The sequence below is a fragment of the Centrocercus urophasianus genome, unplaced genomic scaffold, assembly GCF_019232065.1.
Source record: "Centrocercus urophasianus isolate 14NV4802_14NV808 unplaced genomic scaffold, USGS_Curo_1.0 seq_18, whole genome shotgun sequence".
Classification (NCBI taxonomy): Eukaryota; Metazoa; Chordata; class Aves; order Galliformes; family Phasianidae; genus Centrocercus; species Centrocercus urophasianus.
The window spans coordinates 157,441-176,628 of NW_024884733.1; the positions used below are offsets into that span (position 1 = coordinate 157,441).

Here is a 19,188-nt window from a genome sequence, read left to right on the forward strand (position 1 = left end):
TAATTTTGTCAGGACGGTATCTCTGATAAAAGCAGAACTTATTCGCGATTGCAATGGCGGGTGTCCCGCAAGCAGGAGCAAGGAGGATGTCAGGCCTTCCCAATGTCTCTTCAGGCGCTTTCTGGGCATGCCATGGCTTGTTTTCTGGTTTGCTCTCGTGCAGGATATTCTTGCAGTGTGTATGACAAAATATACATATATACACCTATATACAGAGTGTGCATTCCTGGGAAGGCTCGTCTAGAGGATAAGTGATGTAAACTTATCAGAGATCTTCCCCACGTTAAGTAGAAGGACTCCCAAAAAGAACTATAATAGCGGAGATCATAAAACAAAAATAATATTATACAATTCTAATGCAGAAACAACATTTGATTCCCACAATTCCCCCCTTTTTCTTTTTTTATACATTGTTGATTTCTGCAATTCTTTTTTAAGGTTCACTTTTGTAGATATCTCCCATCTCCTCTAATACCATCATTTTATCCAAATGTAATGGCTCCATTAGTGTTTGCTTCAATAGTGCTCTCTCTGTCAATCACTCTACTAGTCCCCTCACAAAGGGGATAACACAGCAATCAGTGGCCATCAAGGCTCCTGCTGCTACTATCAAAGAAGTAAATGTGGATACAATCACCCCTTTCCATTCACCAAACCAGGACTCCGACCATCCAGTGACAGAAGTATCTATTCCTGAAGGGTGAAGACGTTTATCTTCTGGTACCTCTGGGTGCCTCTTATCTGTGCTACGTCAAGAACTATTACCCGTAGATGATTTTTGTAATAGTTGTAGCAGCTACTGGCAAGAGAAGTTTACTTTTTTTTGGACCAATTAAATACAGACTAGGAGAACAAGTAGGAATATATAAATTCTTGTACATGCCAGGTTCTCCAAAATGATTATTTGGGCATGACATGTTAGAATAGTTGAATGTAGAGATCGAATTCAGTAGAGACAATTGGAGCTACTTGTCAAGCAAGACCAATGGACTGCAAATTTTAAGTCTGGCTTTAACACAAACTGGGAAAAGCAATGTTGTACTCCCAGAAGTTACGTAAATTCTAAATTGGGTATACACAGGATTGCAGGCATCAGGGATGCCTGGCAGAATCTAAAATGCAGCCCAATGAAAGTTAAGTTAAAGATGGGAGCCAGCCCAACCACGGTAAAGCAATGCCCTTTGAGGATACAAGATTGTGGGAGGATAAAAGAAATAAAAACAACTTTTTGGATTTTGGATTACTAATTGGATAGAAATCCAAACACAACACCCAATCTTGCAAATGAAAAATTGGATGGCAAGAGCTATAGTTTGGTACAAGATCTGAGGGCAATTAATAGAAAAGTTGAATATATACAACTCATGGTGTATATCTTTATTAATCAAGTTAAGGAATAAGCAGGTGGGGTTTACCATTCTGGACTTGAAGTACACCTTTTTCAGCCTGGTTTTGCCAAAGAAAGTCTATAATTATTTGCCTCTGAGTAGGAAAACTCAAATATGGAGAGAAGAAAAAAAAATAATTAAAAGTAATAATAATAATAATTCAGTTAACCTGCACAGTGATACCCAGGGTTGTGAGAACAGCCCAGAGATTTTTGAGAACTGGCCAACTCGTGAGCCTGAGATTTGGGTTCACCATCTCACAGTGGAACTTTACTGCAGTACGTGGATGCTACAGTAACAAAGGACTGTGTACAATGGACTGTGAGCTTGCTGAATTTCTTGATTTAAATGGCTATCAAGTTTCTCAACAGAAAGCACAACTGATCAAAGAGAAGGAAGCAACTTGCTGAACGCTCAGAACACCAACGCAGAGCTGCCTCCAAGCCAGCAGTGTGCGACTGCATGGAGACTGTCTGTGCAAGTTGGTCAGACCTACCGGAGGAACCGTGGGACGATGCTGAGGAGTCCTGGATTCATCGGCGGAAGCAGTTTTGTGAAGACAAGGAAACTGTAAGGCAGGACATGCAGTAACTGCTACTGACAAGGAGTCCTTCTACTTAACTTGGGGAAGATCTTTGATAAGTTTACATCACTTATCGTATAGACGAACCTTCCCAGGAACGCGCACACTGTATATAGGTGTATATATGTATATTTTGTCATACACACTGCAAGAATATCCTGCACGAGAGCAAACCAGAGAACAAGCCATGGCATGCCCGAGGAAGCGCCTGAAGAGACATTGGAAGGCCTGACATCATCCCCCAGTGCTCTTTGTTTAACGATGATGACTTTAAAGAAAATCACCATATCAATACGACAAGGAGAGCACTGAGAAGACATCTTGGAAACAACAGGATGACTACTGACTGGCACCAGATAACAAATAAATTAACAAGTAAATAGCAAATGTAAACCTTCTGATAAGATTGTGAACCTGGAGTAACCAGCCATTGGGGAATCAGGGGAGGGGGAAGGCAAGGGGGAGAAAACAGGGTATAAAGGCTGTCATGTTGTGTCCATAGGCGTGCTCCTACTTGCGGGACGCCCGTCATTGCAATCGCGAATAAATTCTGCTTTTATCAGAGATACCGTCCTGACAAAAGTACTTGGATATTTCCAACAGTAGGGAGATTAAGGGTTTCTGTCTGGACTCTTCAAACAAAACAAGCAAAATATTCACTTCTATCTTCTGACACACACTGAAGTTACATTTCTGTAATTGTCCTAAGGACTGAAGCTTGCTTTCTCTAAAAATACTAGTTGTGCCCCTTGTGTCAGCAGCACAAATAACTATACAGGTTCATTGCCAGCCAGATGAGTGAGTTGATCTATCTCCAAAACAACTTGTATACATTTTTCCCTCTTAGTTATCAAATGGATCTACTGACGACCCAGATCAGAGGTCAGGAATTGGGAAAAGTGAGTGCATGTTTTTCTGTAGCACAGAATTTAAGTTCATTTAATCCATTTTTTAAAATACGCCTCTTCTCAGTCCTAAGGTTCCCTTTTTAAAAGAAAAGGAGGACCATAGGAAATTGTCTGCTTGCAAGCACAGATTGCTTCAGACATGTTTATCCCCTACATGGAGGAGAACTTGTGCTGAAAAGTTAGCAAGTTTGGGCTGTCAAGTCAATGATAAAGTGAGTCTTTTATCTTTCCATATTGTTATTTTCCATGTTGCATCTTGAGCAGTGAGGCTACATCTACTTTTGTTCAATGAAAATTGAGATTCTGTGTTGTTCCAAACTCTGGGAGCAGAAAAGAGGGAAATTTTCAGTAGCTGGAATGTATAATAACAGAGGTTTGTAACACTGTAGTGTGCGAGGAAGAGGATATGATGACACAGGAGCAGAAGAAAGAGAGACTCGGTTTGACTGCAAACAAAAGCAGCAGGCTGGGTAAATAGTGTACCTAGCACTTCTCAGCAGCCTTGTCAGAGAGGCAAAAGGCTGCCTCTTTTAATCTTTTGTAATTGCACTGCAGGTGTGAAACACCAGGGGATGTACTTGGTTCTTTTTACCTTTCTCAATACTTGTCTTGAGAAATTCCGCCACAACTTTCTGATGTTTTGTGAGCCAGAGGCTGAGCAATAATGGCTTAGAGAATGGCTTTGAACCCCCACTCACTGGCGTGACATCGGTGGGGAGGAGTGCTGGATGGAGATCTGAAAAGGTCTCAGAATAGCTATCACTTCTCTCTTTGCCATTGACTCTCTGGTGACCTAAAGCTAATCTCCTCCCATCTATGAAGTAATTTGCCTCTGAGCTATTTGCTTGGATGTCATTTAAAGTAAGTGATGCCTCAGTTGTCTATTTCTCTCCTTTTTGTGACCAACATCAAGTTAGGATATTTTCTGAGATAACTCAAAAAGACTATATTAGCACAGTGTTCAAAGTATATGCTGACAGTAAAGCATTTTAACAGAAATGGAAGGAGTTTACCTAAATCAGAACTGCACAAGGATCACAGAACTCATTTTCTCTTGGGGTTACTATGTACAGTGCTAACAGATGTGTGTGTTTTCTGCCTATTAGTCCAATTTTTCATGTTTTAGGCTATCATTTTTTAAGATGCAATATACACATGCCTGGATAAGTGTTTTCAGTGGGTCCAGGCATCTTCTAGGTACCTAGTAGGCATATTTAGAAGATCTTTTAATAATAATGCTTATCACTTAGTTTTAGGAGAGCTTAAAACAGTTCACCCTCTTTTGTCTTGTGTTAGCACTGTGTTCCTGGTGTTGGTTATGTGTCATGCACTGTGCAATTAGAACATAATATGTCATTGTATAAAAAGTCAATGACCTAGAGCACTACAAAGCATTACTGTACTCCTTAAAATTAATCTGCAGGCTCCAAAGACTATTCCTACAACACTAACTGTCCTCTCTATTGCCTGTCTATGCTCTGAAACAGGGCCTCTCTTTCATCTTTGAGCTAGAAAACGATCTCCCATCATTTTGAGGTACAGTGTGATTATCATTAGTATAAGTCATGGATGAAAATGAAAGCAGAAGTAAATCTGTAACTCTTAAAGCTGTGCAAAAGCCGAGTTTTTATTTTCCCTAAATATAATCTGAAAGAAAATAAATGTTTATATTGGCTTTGAAATGTTTCAGTCCAGTCCCGAACCACTGATGTTCTAAAAATGAAATGGACATTTGCCAACACCTCACTGAAGAAAGGCCATTCCTGAAGAATGTGGTAATAACACCAGCCGGTTTACTGGCATATTCTCAAATAATAAATAAAAAGAGCCAGAAGTCTGGTTGAACCAGAGAGCACTTAGTAGTCGTGAATGTAAGGAATGCAAGGTTCCAGATGCCGGCTTTCCAACTTGGAAGTTTGCACGTTCCTATTCCATCATTTCTAAAATACTAAGTGAGAGCTAGATCAGCATAAACTAGTGTGAGAACCCTGCTTTGTTTTCTGGCTCAAAGCCTGCTTCCTGACGTATTTCTTGTGATAAGACTCCGATTGATATATTGAGGAGGTAAGTGATGGGTGCTACTGTGTGATAGTCGACATCACTCTGTGGACATTTGAAAGTACCTTCCTTCAAAGCTGCTTGCCTCTGGAAAAGAGTGCTCAGGAGTGTTTACTGGTGGAAGATCTGGCCTGTTACTAAATAGCTCCAGTTTGGTATGGGAAAACTGGGGAATGATACCATCGTTTCCTGTGAAAAACAGGATGCAGATGGACATCCCTGCTCCCACTTATCTGCTAGCAAGGTCGGGAAGATGGAAACAAAGGAGTTTCTGCTGAGATCCCAGAGCCAGGAGCTGCTGCTCCAAGGAGAGCTGACTCAGCTACTTTGGACTTATAAATAAGTTTGTACTGTCATTGAAAAGACATCACTGTCAACTGAACAACAACACCCAACGGCCCACCACTACTGAAGATCAATGACTGAACTGCGATCCACGCTGGACCCATGGTGGTGACTATCTCCCTCTTGCTTCCTATAAAAACTCCTTGCTTCTATTTCCTATCTTTTCTATCGCCCTTCTTCTATTCCCCATCTCCCTGAACAACTAGGATTTGTAATAAACTGATCAGACCAACATTTGAACCATTGTTTCTTAATCTCACGTTGGGTATACATGTATCAAAGAACCTCCTCTCCCTCCTATGAATCAGAGCAAGACACCTAGTTTCTCTAATATCTTTAATGTTAGCTCTTAATGATATTTTCCACATGTTTTATTTCAGTTGTGTTGGAATAGTGAAGAAGAGAGATTTCATTACTTGTTGAATAAGCAAAGCCTTGAAATCTGTTTTGTTTTGTTTTTTACTCAGTTACTTATGGGCAGTGTTGCCTTATCCCCAAAGACTTCACTCTTGGATCCTGTAAATTCAGCTAAGACAAAAAAAGGTCTTGATGTGATTTACAAAAGCCCCTGCTGGAGGCAGAGAGATCTAGTTTTAGACGTATATTCTCTATATAACTTTGTTGTCTTTTCCTCTTGCATTCATTGCCTTTGTTCTTCTCTTTCTGACCTGACCTAGTATTTTTCTTCTTTCCTTCTGTTCTGAAGGCTGCAGGACAGCAAATGTGCTCTTGAGTAGTAGAAGTGTCTGACTTTCATGTGCTACAGACCACAGCAACTTTTCCTGTAAGTCTACATGTTACATCTAACAATCAGCCATGAACCTTTGTTCTGCTTTAACAGATTTGGTTAAATAGAGGCCCAAGAAATGTTGACTGATGTACTGAGAGCTCATTGGAAAGGAATAGAGTTAAAAAGCATTGGAGAAGTGCTCTTTAAAACTATTTTTCTCTTAGTGTGGGTGGAAGGAAATTGATGATGTCTATTTCCTACAGTATGTAGTGACCAGTGGTGTGCTGAAGAAGGCATGGAGGACTTTGAATTGGGTTTTGAATTGGATGCCACCCTGCTGTATGCTGAAGGAAGTGTCAAAACAAGGAACAAGTGAAAATGTAGACCTAAGAAGTGTGCAGATTTTGCTCACCCACAGAATGCCATATTGTTGCCAGACAAACTTCAGCCCAAATAAAACTCCTTAACACCAATATAGTATTAAGAAGCAGGCATTACTTTTTATTACAACACTGGATACATGGGGGATATTTCCACCAAAGTCAATGGAAAAAAGGTACGTTGTTTATGTACCTTTGTGTAAACCATGTCTGTGCGTTTGGAGAGAGGTCTACAGTTGTCTTGTCATCACGACCCCACCTCTCCCAGTCACACATGCTTGCTTGGCTAAGGATAGGGCTAATCTCCCTTCTAGCAGGCTAGATAGATATGGTAGTTTTCAAAATGCTCCTAAAAGACAAGATTAGCCATTCTGACAACAGTATCACTTCTGTTGTATAATATAAAAATGTAAAATGCAGTTTATGTGGAAAAGTCCTTGATGTTTAATAACTAAATATCTGCTTTCGCAAAGTTATCTTTTCCCCTCTGATGTTAATAACGGAAATCTTTGAATTCAGGTGAGTATTATGAGCCTCAGTAGCTTCACTCTGATTGGAAAAATTCCATCCAGGTTTCCCTCTGAATCTTTAGGCACAGGCAGAGCATTTCGTCAAATAAAGCAGCAGCTGACTAAGCAGCGTGTTTGCTGTGTTCTCACTTGTTCCTTTACACATTGTTGCTGGGCTGTCAAGGGAGGACGTGTCTGTGTAGAGTACGATCTGGCTCTTGATGGGAATAAAACTGGCCCTTGCAAGAGGCACAGTATGAAAAAAAATTAACCGAAGTATGAGAAACACTTGCAAGCCGATAACTTAGGCTCAGGCAAGGGCCTCACTGACCAGTATTTTATTTCATGATTGCAATGGTGGGTGTTCTGCAAGCATAAGCACATGCTGCAAGGAAAACTGGATCTTGTATTTCCTAGTTCCTGACACTGAGCCCCTCCCCTGGTTCTCACTAGTGCTCAGGTTCACATTCTTCCAATTCACATACCATTCACACATCTCTTTGTCAGGTAAGCAGGTAGTTAACAAAAGTCTGTCTCTGTCTCTCCAAGTAAGCAGAATCCACAAAATATTTGCCACTCCAGCATGTCCTGCTGTATATCTGCTGGATAAGTTTTTCTTGTGCAGTTCTGAGTGAATATGCATGTCTTAAAGACGTTAGGTTTTGCTGCTCGCTCCCCTGTCAATCTCTCCAAGGGAGGAGAGTTCGTAAGTGCAGCCAGACTCTCCCAGAAGCTCTGAATAGAACATTCTTTCACAGCCTAGTGCTATCCCTATTCTTTAGCCACAGACAAAAAGTTATCTTGTATCATGAGTTCTGAAGTATGTCCCTTTGCTACAAGATTTTATTACTTATGCAAAAACAGCATTTCATTCTGTTAGTTATGCAAAAACAAGATTTTGTCTCCCACAGAAAGGAAAGAATGATGATCGTGATGTGGAAAGTAAGCATTAGCATTGCCAAACAGCCCAATTTAATGTGGCATGGGAAAACTTTCCACCATTAAAGAAATGTTCCTTGTATTACTTTAGCAGATCTCCTGCATCCTGACATTGTGAGAGTATGTTTTTTGTCTATATTTTTATCCTACTACAGTAAATCACAGCTTTTTTTTTTCTTTTTTCCTTTAAGTAATTAAATCTGTTATTTATGCTTGATGAGTGTGAACAGGGGTGGAAAGAGAAAGGGTTCCAGCTAGGTAAAGGGCCTAAAGCACAAAGAACTCCAGCAGGAATGGATGCAAATCTGTTAAGTGTGGCTCCAAGCCTCACAGTGATCCAGTCATGTATTGAACAAGAGCTCTGCTACTGAAAAGTAAGCTAGCTCTTCGACGGGGCTGAATTTGCACGTGTAAATTGTTTGTGTGCACATTTTTTGCATACTCTCACATGGTTCTTCTAGTAAAAGAGAGGGATCATCTGTGGGTGTAGGAGTTTTCTTTGAATCTCTGTTGTTTTTGTTCCTACAAATCAAGGTATAGCTCCAGATGTTGTTTGACTAGGTATTCACACGGTTGTTTTCTAACCTAATGTTTAACATGCTTTTAGGGTGATCCAGCAATATACAAATATTTTAGGTTAATCCACCAAATACTAATTTAAAGGTCAAAAAGCACCGTCTTCTGAGATTTTGTCCTGCAGTTTTTCATGGGAAAATGAATTGCTCTTTGGAACACAGAGGAGTATTCAGTATCCATTTGGCTCTCCATCCATTTAAAGAAACTAGCTGGAGGATCAGGCTCAGAGTGACGTGGTCAGAAGTTGGTTCTCTACTTAGAGATTCCACCTACCCGGTGGAGCTCTGCAGGTGTCTGTACTTGGGCCATCTTTATCCTAGTGGCCTTTCAGTATCTAATGGGGGGCTACAAGAAGGGGACAGATTCTTCAGCAGAGTCTGTTGTGACAGGACAAGGAGAAATGGTTTCAGACTAAAGGATGGGAGATTGAGGTTGGATAGAAGGAAAAAGTCTTTCATGGTGAGGGTGGTCAAGAACTTGAACGGGTTGCCCAGAGTGGATGCTGGAGTCTCTGTCTTTGGAGACTTTCAAGACCAGATTGGACCAGGCTCTGAGCACCTGATCAAGCTGTGAATGTCCCTGCTCATTGCAGAGGAGTTGGACTGGATGACACTTAATGGTTCCTTTGAACTCCGAGGATTCTTTGATTCTGTAATTTCAAGATCGATGCTGAGAAGAAAGCAGGTTTTCAAGTGAGATCAAACTAGCAGAATCAGGTGACATCCTGAGAGCAGGTCTGCCATTCAGAGTGACTTAAATAGGTGGAGGGGTGGGAAGAAATGGAGCTTAGGGAATTGAAGCCCTGCCCCTGGGAAGGCCGCTGCTGTGGCCCTGACTGGGCCTACGTGGCTGAGGGGCAGCCCTCCAGGAAAGTCCCTTGCCAGTAATATGAGTGGAAGTGAGCCCACTGTGCCCTGACAGCAGCATCCTGGGCAACATGAACAGGGCAAGGGCCAGGAAATTAAAATACAGATTGTCTGCTTCTGCTTAGCACTTTTTAGATCACATCCAAGTACTGTGTCCAGTTTTGGGATCCTGTTAAAATGAAGCCTAAATACTGAAGTGATTTCAGTGAAAGACTCAGGGCTGGTGCACTTGCTGAATGAGGAGAGGCTTAGGAAACGGACATTTTTCAGCCTGTTGAAGCTACAGCTTTTGGAGGACGTCACAGCAACCTCAGTGTACTTATGCAGACATTATTGAGACGATGGAGAAGATGGAGCTCTTTCCTGTAATGAAGGGTGAGAAGGATGTAAGTTAAAATATAAGAACTTCAGACTGGATATGAGAAGTAACTTTTTCACCATTAGGACAATCAAACCTGGGAGATTGTGCAGTCTCCACTGTTCGACATTTCCAAGACTTAACCATATACACCAGCCTGGTCTGATTTCAGAGCTGATCCTGCTTTGAATAGAGGCTTGAAACCAGAGGTACTCTGAGATCCTTTCCAATGTGAAATATCCTATGACAGCTGGAAGTCATCTGGTCAAAGCAAGGCCAGCTTAGAGAAGGCTCAGACAGTTTTTGAATATCTTCAAGTATGGAGACTCTGCAACCTTTCCAGGTAACTTGTGCCATTATTAGACTACTCTCAACAGATTTGAAAGGTGGGCCTCAGAGAATCTAATGAGGTTCAACACAGCAAAGTGCAAGGTTTTGCACTTGGGCCAGAGGAATCCCAGGCATCCATACAGACTAGAAGGAGCAGTCCTTGAGAGCAGCCCTGTGGAGAAGGACCTGGGGGTCCTGAGGGATGAAAAGCTAACATGAGCCAGCAGTGTGCTCTTGCAGCTCAGAAAGCCAATGATATCCTGGGCTCCATCAGAAGAGGGGTGGCCAGCAGGCACAAGGAGGTGATTGTGCCTCTCTGTTCTGCTCTTGTGAGGCCCCGCCTGCAGTACTGTGTCCAGGTCTGGAGCCCCCAGTACAAGAAAGACAGGGAGCTGTTGGAGAGGGTCCAGAGGAGCAACAAGGATGATCAGGGGGCTGCAGCACCTCCCCTACAGAAACAGGCTGAGGGAGCTGGGCTCGTTCAGCCTAGAGAAAAGAAGGCTGTGGGGTGACCTCATTGCAGCCTTCATTCCATAAAGGGAGCCTACAAACAGGAGGGGAGTCAACTCTTTGAAAGGGTGGATAACAGCAGGACAAGGGGAAATGGTTTTAAGTTGAGGGAGGGAAGATTTAGGTTGGATGTCAGGGGGAAGTTCTTTAAAGAGAGAGAAGTGAGGTGCTGGAACAGCTGCCCAGAAAGGCTGTGGATGCCCCGTCCATCCTTGGAGGTGTTCAAGGCCAGGTTGGATGGGGCCTTGGGCAGCCTGGAGTGGTATGAAGTGTGGAGGTTGGTGGCCCTGCGTGTAGCACGGGGGTTGGATCATGATGATCCTTGAGGTCCCTTCCAACCCAAGCCGTTCTATGATTCTGTTATTCAAGCATGTCAAGACTCTGGAAAAATTGGGATTTGATGCCTTCTTCATGTCTCTAAACAAAAGTTTTTCAATATAGAAAAAGTGAAGTTACTTTATTTAGATAAAGTAGGTAGAATCAACGTAGAGGGCATGGTATGAAACTTTGAGATACTCTTAGGGACTCAAATAAGAGACATTTGCATGTTGTTGAGGTTTTTGTTGCTGACAAGACAAATTGTCTTTCTTTTATGTATTTAGGTGAATTATCATAGTATACTGATTTTATTTTCTCTGTGTTTATTTTCTACCATCTCTGTGGTTAGATGAAGTGGATGGATCTGTGCTAGATCTTCAGCTCAAGAGGGAGGACAGAAGTGAGTACAGTCATTGTAAGGAAATATTCTCTTCAGCTAGTGCAAATGAAGTCCCAGTAGATGAACATCATGTTTGGAATTGATATACTTTTGTTGAGTATGGGGAAAGACTGGGGGGACTTGTATTACCTCAAGTGGTGCTGCAGTAGTCCAGGTCAGTAGTTCTGAATGCCGAGGCTGTTGGATTGGCACTTCAAGGAAGATTTTATGTTGGAAGCAGTATGTAGATCTGAAAGATGGTATTGTCCACTCTGCATTGCTCTAAAAAAAGTCTTTTCTGCAGTAAGGCTAATGTACTGCAATTTAAGAACTCACTATGTAGCATCTAGGGGAAAAACAGATCTGTGGAAATGCAATATGGGGATCATTTCCATAATCTTCATTAATCCTTTCCTTTGAAGTAAAAATATTTCAAATGGTAGTAAATGTCCGTCCTTAAAGCATTTTGCTGCTAGCAGCCAGCCTGTGGTGTCTTGAAAGTCATTGCTGCATATGAATAGATGTGAGTTAATAATTTAAAGCAGGGCTTGATAGTTCCATAGGGATAGCAAACAAGAAAGTAAAGCAATGGCTTTGCATGAGAGCCTGTTACAACCCTGTAAGTGTTTTTCTATAAATAGCATGCTGTTTCTCTCAGTCACCTTTGAGAGCAATGTTCAATCCGGAAGTATTGGTAGATAAAATCCTGACTTATAAGAAGTATAAATGCTGAGGTTTTTTTTTCTAAAGAGATGCTAGAAGGGGCATAATTAGTAATTAGGATTGCTTAAGGGTGGTCACTGATCTGGGAGATATGAGAGGTAATGCTTTGTGATGGATAGTTTGCATGTTTTGAATGACACTATGAGAATCCAGCATGGGAGAGAAAGCACAGCAGGACTGTGAGCCTTTTTGCTGCAAGCTGACTGTGTTCACGATTTAGCCACAGTGCTGTCACACCTGCAAGGACAAACAAGCAAGGTGTGAAGGTAGAGTCAATATTTCCTAGGACACTAATTACTGCAATTTGGGAAAAATAGAAAAAGGTTTGGTGAGACACGCTGTCCTTGAGGTTTTGATAAGACAGAGCTGCAGATTGCCTTTAGATCATTAAGTGTTAGCTATCAAGAGGTGCTCCAGAGTTGAACAATTTTAGTCCAGGTTTGACAGTCTGGGCCTCTAAACACTACCTGGCAAATGCAAAAAGCTGTGGGAATACAAAAAAAACCCCCAACTGTTCAGAGCAGCAGTTGCGGAGCAAGATAAACAGCATGAGAACCAAGGACACCCCTGGAAGAAGAGGGAATGGCTCATGGCTCTGACTGGATAAGTGCCTGCATGAACGGTTAAGAAGTGTTTGTAGAATAGTCGGTTGGCATGGAAAGGTGGGTGGGAAAGTTGAAAGGGCGGATGGAAAGCTAAAAAAAATGAAAAAAATTTTTAAGAAAGAAAACTTGTGAATGTATGTAAGTGATGTGAGAACTTGTAGTAAACAATTTGGATAAACAATAGCATCTGAGTCTATGCATCAGACCCTGCAAAAAGCTTTATCTGAGGTGCATGAAATAATTGGGAAATAAGTGGATGTGTATATCTCATGTATCTACAGTTTGACAGTACTATATGAGGTTTATGTGCGCTACTGCTTGTAAGCTGGAAGTGAAGGCTGGAAGAGAAGGGAGACAGCATAGGAATCCCTTGCTAAGATAGCTAACATGAGGAAGACTCAAGCGGAAGACTTGTGTTTGTGTGAGTATCTAGACATTTGCCCTGGAAAAGGTGAAAAACAGACAAATGTACAAACAAAAAAACCTGCTCTCAGTGGTTGAAGACTGAATGGAAATTCAGACTTTTTTAGCAATAAGGAAGCAAAAAATGGGGAATTTTCCTTCACCCTCTCATTACAGATCAGAATTGATCCACTTGTCTGTATCCTTAACTCATGTATGTTCAGGCTTTCTACAGAGGTCCTTCAATAAGATGCGAGTGGTAACTAGGTCTGAAAATACCTTCCCTTTGTATTCTTTTTAACTTTACAAAGAACTACAGCATTTTGCCCATTATAGCCTGAAAATGTTAATTTGAGCTTTAACACATTAAATTTGAACAGTCTTCAGGGCTAAGATAGGAGAAATGGAGAAAAATGAGTGAAATGAAAGGCCACCCTTCCTTTGGCCAATTAATATTAATGAGATTTACGACTCACTTTTTCAAGAACATTTAAGCAGTAATCTGAATTACCTAAAACATGAATGTAATGTGGATTAGTCAAACAATCTTCTGGGTGATTAGTCATACTCAGAATTAAAGAGGCCTTAATTTGATATTCATTTCCAAAGCTAAAGTTACCAGACTTCTAGTCTTTAGAGATGTTTATTTACTCTGCTTTAAAAGTTAACTTCTTGAATGTCCTTGTTTACAGAAGCTCTTGATAAATAGATCCACTTTAATAAGAGTCACTTCTGTCCTAATTTGATTGACTCACTAGCAGCACCTATTCCCAGCTTCTGTGCTGTTACCTGCTTCACCAGGTGTAGAGCCATTGACTGCTTCCTTTTAGGGTGAAAGGACTGGGGATTTTTACAGGCAAGTTTTCCCCACTTGCTAAGAGAAAGAATGTTACACACCGGTGCTCAAAGTGTTGTCTTTCTAGTCCTTGTTTCTTGGATCCTGTGTTTTCTGAGACTGGATAATTACCGATAGTCCTTCTGAAGAAATTTATAAACTCAGATTATTTCTCCCGAGTCTCTTGGCAATATCAACAATATAACCTGTTTCATAACTTCCTACCAACGTGATCTATTTAATACTTTTGTATTTGGCTTTGGGAAGGCTATGCCTTATCGCTGCTCTCTTCAAGCTGCTTCCAGGATGTACTCAGGGGAGTGCTGGAGAGTGAACCTCAACACTTGTGGATTCTCAGAGAGGTCTGGATAATCATCAGAAGGTCTGGATGTTTATTTGAACCTTGTTTAAACAATTCGAGTCCCTTGGGTCTGCAATTTTGAGTCAGCAACCTTTTACATATGACTCTTGGTATCTCTGTTTTCTGATGAGGCTGGACACACTCACGTGTCTCTTTGAGGCGGTATTTTTCTCCTGTTTTTACTACTGTTAGGGGGTTATCAGGTCACCAGTTTTTGGATTCTGGTTCAGGAAAGGCCTTAGACATGTTCCTGGCCTTGAGTATAAAGCAAAACAACAAAGACTGGAGAACATGCTTTAAAGAAATGAGGTAGACATAGGAAAAAATATCAGACAGAAAAGTTGTGACAGCTGGTGTGCATGTGACTAATTTGAGACAGCAAACATCTGCGGATCATAAGCCCTTGGTTAGTTTGTGGGAAAAGACAAGTTGCACGAAAAGGTAAAAGTGCAAATGAAAATGAGAGTGCATTTCTCTTTGAGTCTTGGTTTACATTCAGCTTTACCAAGAAAGGGGGAATACAAATATTGTATACAAAGCCATCAGGAAGTAATAAAAATACAAATATGTGCACTGTAAGGGCTGTATGTCACACTTACTTTCCTCTCACATAAGCTAGTTTCCTTAATCAAGCCTCAAAATGCAGGCTCATGGGTACTGAAAATATATGTTTTCTGTAATTTCTAGCATTAGGGGGCCTACCAGTTCAGTATGTAACTTATGTAGCAGTAACTCTAGGACTGAACTGCTAAACAGCAGGAACGGGAAGCACGTCTGATCATCCTCCAAATTTTGCAGATTTTGGGAATGCCTTGAGCAAGGACTTTGGCATCTGAATTCCCTGTGCAGCCTGACTGAGGCTTTTTGGCAGAAAGATGTAGGTGCAATGAGACAGTCATCTCAGTCCAACAGAGAACAATGCTTTTGGTAGAGGAACCAGTTTTCTTTGTAAATCTAATTGGCTTTGAAAAACAAGCTAATGGCTGAAGTATCTGCAGAGCAGCTTTCATGTAAACTCATCTTCTATGAGATAAAGAAAATAACTTTTTAAAGAATATATATTATTTTAATCTTTGTCCTTGAAATTAACAAATTAACTTTCTCTGTGATTTGTGACTGCCTCTGGCTGTGTTTTTACTGTCGTAACAGCCTCTGGAAGATTGCGCGTCTCTCACATTCAATGCAAAGTAAACAGGAATTCTTTCCAAGGGTAACTGGCCAAGCTCCAGTGGAAGAATGCAAGTTATTCATGAGTTCTGGTAGGCTCATTTATGCTTAATATGGTTTGTTTTTATTATGGACTTTGTGAAGAGAAGAAAAGTAATGAAAAATTTTAAATCCCCTTGGATTATTTTCTTCAAACGCGGAAAATAACCCTCTCACGCCCTCCCCAGCACACAGCCACACTGCTCTTTGTCCTGGCTGCATTCACATCTTTTCTACCTTTAGTCACAAGAAGCTGAGCTGGCAGAAGGATACCAAGATGTGGCTAGGACATGTCATTCTCATTCTGAGAACCCAGCTGGTGTCGCAGACAAGCACAGCAATCCATCACAGCTCTGGTGAAGGCCTGCCAACACCATCCACTGTTTGCCCAGAAGATTCCCCCTCCCAAGCACGGGCAGCAGCAATTGGAATTTCTTTGTCTTGCATAACCTTCATAGAAAAGGAAGAAAAGTCCTTGAGGTATTCAAGCAGATTCAATGTTATAAGAGCAGACCGGGGCCAGGTGAACTGTGCTCGGATCCTGTGTCCTTTGTGGCACCAGCAGGTCTCCTGTACCCATGCAGCACATCTCAATCATTGTGCCTTTCCTGCTTTTGTCTGGTTTGCTCTCCAGGGCTTCTGAGGCTTTGTGGTTCTTTCCATTCTGACAAACTGAGCTGCCGTTTAGTGCTTTCCTGGGACTTGTGGGAATATGTATTCTGTTTTAATATTGCTATTTAAGAAATAATGTTGTTATTAAATTCATGTTTTGAGTGGATATTCTCTCTTTTTAAGTGCTATTAAATTTTAAGTGAATATGGACATAATGTCTTATAATAGCTTTTAGTGTGAAATTCTAAGCTGCTTCGCCATAAAAAAACAGACTTAAGCTTAGCAAAACTCATTTTAATTATTATTAAATTAGGGTTTAAGTTAAATTATTAATTATAGTATCTGGGTTTATGTATATGGGGTGCAGAAAACATGGATTTCTCCAAGGTCCCACCAAAAGAGCTATATTGAGTCAAGACTGAACCCTTAACACTGGACTTTCAAGAGAAAGACATTATGTAGCAAATTGCATGAGTTGAATTATGGGCATCTAAATGAGTGTGCAATTGGTCAGGACCTCCTGCTAAGTCTCATGTGATATTTTATGACTAACATCAATAGCAGCTGTGCAAAAAAAGTGTTTTTCTTCAGCTGCCCTTTGGTTAGAGTTGAACAGACAGGTTAACTCAGTCCAATTTGTTCCATTCACCTCTCTTCCCTTTTTGTTTTCCCTTTGACTATTCAAGTGCCCATCTTTTGTTTCCACTAATACTCAAATAGGAGGTTTTAATTTCACATGAAAGAACACACTGATGTGTGATACCAGGGATTTACACCAGAATTTCTGGCATACTCAACTCTGTGTTTTGGCTGCCCGTATGTACTTGGAAATGAGGGTATTAAAAAGGAAGGGACATTATTCATTCCAATGCTTAGCATAATGCAGCATTTCTAAATGTTCAAAGCACTGTCCAGACATCATCTTAATAATCTCATGATCTTTCCAGGAATATAAACAGAGTTTATCTCCTTCTAATGCTGAAGCAAATTTCTCAAGGGCAGGAATGGGAAAGGCTCCACTTCTCTTATTTCACAGAATCACAGAATCACAGGGTTTGGAAGGGATGTCAAGAGATTGAGTCCAAACCCCCTGCTAAAGTAAGTACCCTACAGTAGGTCGCACAGGTTCGGTGTCCAGACGGGACTTGAGTATTTCCATAGAAGGAGACCCCATAATCAATCTGGGCAACCTGTTCCAGTGCTCTGTCACCCTTACCATAAAGTTCTTTCACATGTTAGTATGGAACTTCCTACGTACAGGTTTTAGGCCATTGTCATATTTGTTACACACTACCAAGAAGAGCCTGGTCTCATCCATCCTCAACAGAAAACTGAGCATTGTCACTTCATGCTTTTAGTGCTCATGAATAAGGCTTATATTCATGAGATGTATGGCACAGTCCAGCTGAGCTGTAAAACCTCAGCATATTCTGACCAGTAGCTCATCAAAAGCATTCTGAAGGAAGAAGATTGCATGGAAATACAGATCAAAATAGATAACTACATTTAGGCTGTATAAAATAGTTTTGTAATTCTTGCTATATGTTGTGCTATAAGATCAAGGATGTTCACCAAGCATCTACACACAACACCACACTGACCCAATGAGATACATCAATACAATCTTACATTAACCCAGTTAAACAAAATTCTTTTACTCCCCCAGCGCTTTTCTGGTGAAAGGGAACAAGAATATTTAAAAAAAAACCAAAAACCAAAAAACAGTAAATGAACATATGGCTCCACAGCCTTCCTTCTCATGCCACTGATGTAAATACACCCTTTCACCTTTCATATGGACAGCAGGGTGCATGACATGTTTTTTGACAGATTTCTTAATCAGAAAGTAAGTTTAAATAAAATAGACAAATGTTTCCATTTCACTGAATGACTAGGGTGTGATCAAGTATGTAAAATGCTTGTGGTATAATGCTGGAAGAAAGAGAGGAGGTGTACTCTTCCTATTGTCCTAAATAGAGGGCACTGTTTCTTTGCTTTTCAAAGAGTAAACCAGAGAAATCAACATTGTGGCACCGCTGCATTATTTTTATATACAACTACAAATGCTTTATCCCACAAAGCTGACAGGATTCCTTCTACAATGAAATTTTGAGAAGCCTGCATTTTTTATTTACAACTCAAAGTAGCTCAGCTAGTAGAAATTGCTTTGTCAGCCTACACACTTGAGACAGAATCAGCTGTTAAATTCTGAAGAGCCTTTATGCTTCAGTTTTCAGGTAAGTTTGTACTGAGAGCCTTGAAGCAGTTGGCTGGAAAAATCATTAAACCTTCCAGATGGACTCTGCTTTGTCTTTGGACTGGTTGACCCATCTCACGACTGTGTCCCCAGGCAGTGCTGCCTGCTGGTCCTGGTATGTGTGAAGTCTCAGTAGGTGACTCACCTCGAGTGACTTGAGTGCTCTCCCCAGTCTGTGATATTTTCTGAACTCTTTTCTTTTTCCCTCTTGATTCACTTGTCTTTTTTTGCCCAAGGATCTTTGCTGTTTTGCTCTCCTGCTAGACATGAACTGTAGTCAAATATGGGACAGGTGTAATCCTTACTGCTGCTTGGATAGATCCTGCTGGGAAAATTTCTGCTCCTGTAAGCTTTGTCAATCATCTTTCTGCCAAAAAAGGCAGTGGAGAAACTTCAGCTTTCTTTGCTTGAATAAAAAGAGTCCAGTGAGCCTCTCAAAGTTCTGGAGGACACAGCCCCAGTTTTATCCCTGTGTCCTGAACATTAGTGAGCCCTTCCCCTTTTCCCTATTGCTGAGGTCCTTGAGGTTCATGTTCTTCTCAATTTGCCTATCAGTCACCCCGCCCTCTCCCCTTCATTTCCTTTGTTTATATACACTTTGTAATCTGGGTTTAAAGTTTGTTGTTTTGCTCAACTAGATCTTTGTATCCTGTAAATTCTATCACTTTTTGTTCCGCCCAGCAAGCAATATTTACAGGCAGCTGCTAAACTAGCATCTCCTGCTATATACCTGCAAGAGAAGTTTGTTTAACCAGATCCTTGTAAATAAAACTCTTCTCCACTTTTTCTTTTTCTTGTTTTGCAGGGACCCCCTGTCCTTTCTTTGTTCTTCCTGAATTTTATTTTGTATCTTCTCCATGTTTTTCCTTCAATCCCGTCTCCTTTTTCTTTAAGAAATCTAAACATTAATCTTAACTCTGCAGAAGTGATAGAAAAGGTCACAGAATTGCCCCTTATAACTGCTTGGCTGCTCCATTCTCTGCTTCTCTTTCTCATCATCTCGGCTTTCT

The 19,188-nt window shown here is 40.9% G+C and overlaps 1 long non-coding RNA gene across 1 annotated transcript; it reads left to right on the forward strand.

Annotated features, from left to right (window-relative positions):
• The first annotated feature begins 5,314 nt into the window (after positions 1-5,314).
• On the forward strand, positions 5,315-6,454 carry LOC122160969. The gene is made up of 3 exons (XR_006169007.1): positions 5,315-5,390; positions 5,989-6,066; positions 6,276-6,454. It is a non-coding gene; the product is annotated as an uncharacterized LOC122160969 (long non-coding RNA).
• The last annotated feature ends 12,734 nt before the right edge of the window (positions 6,455-19,188 follow it).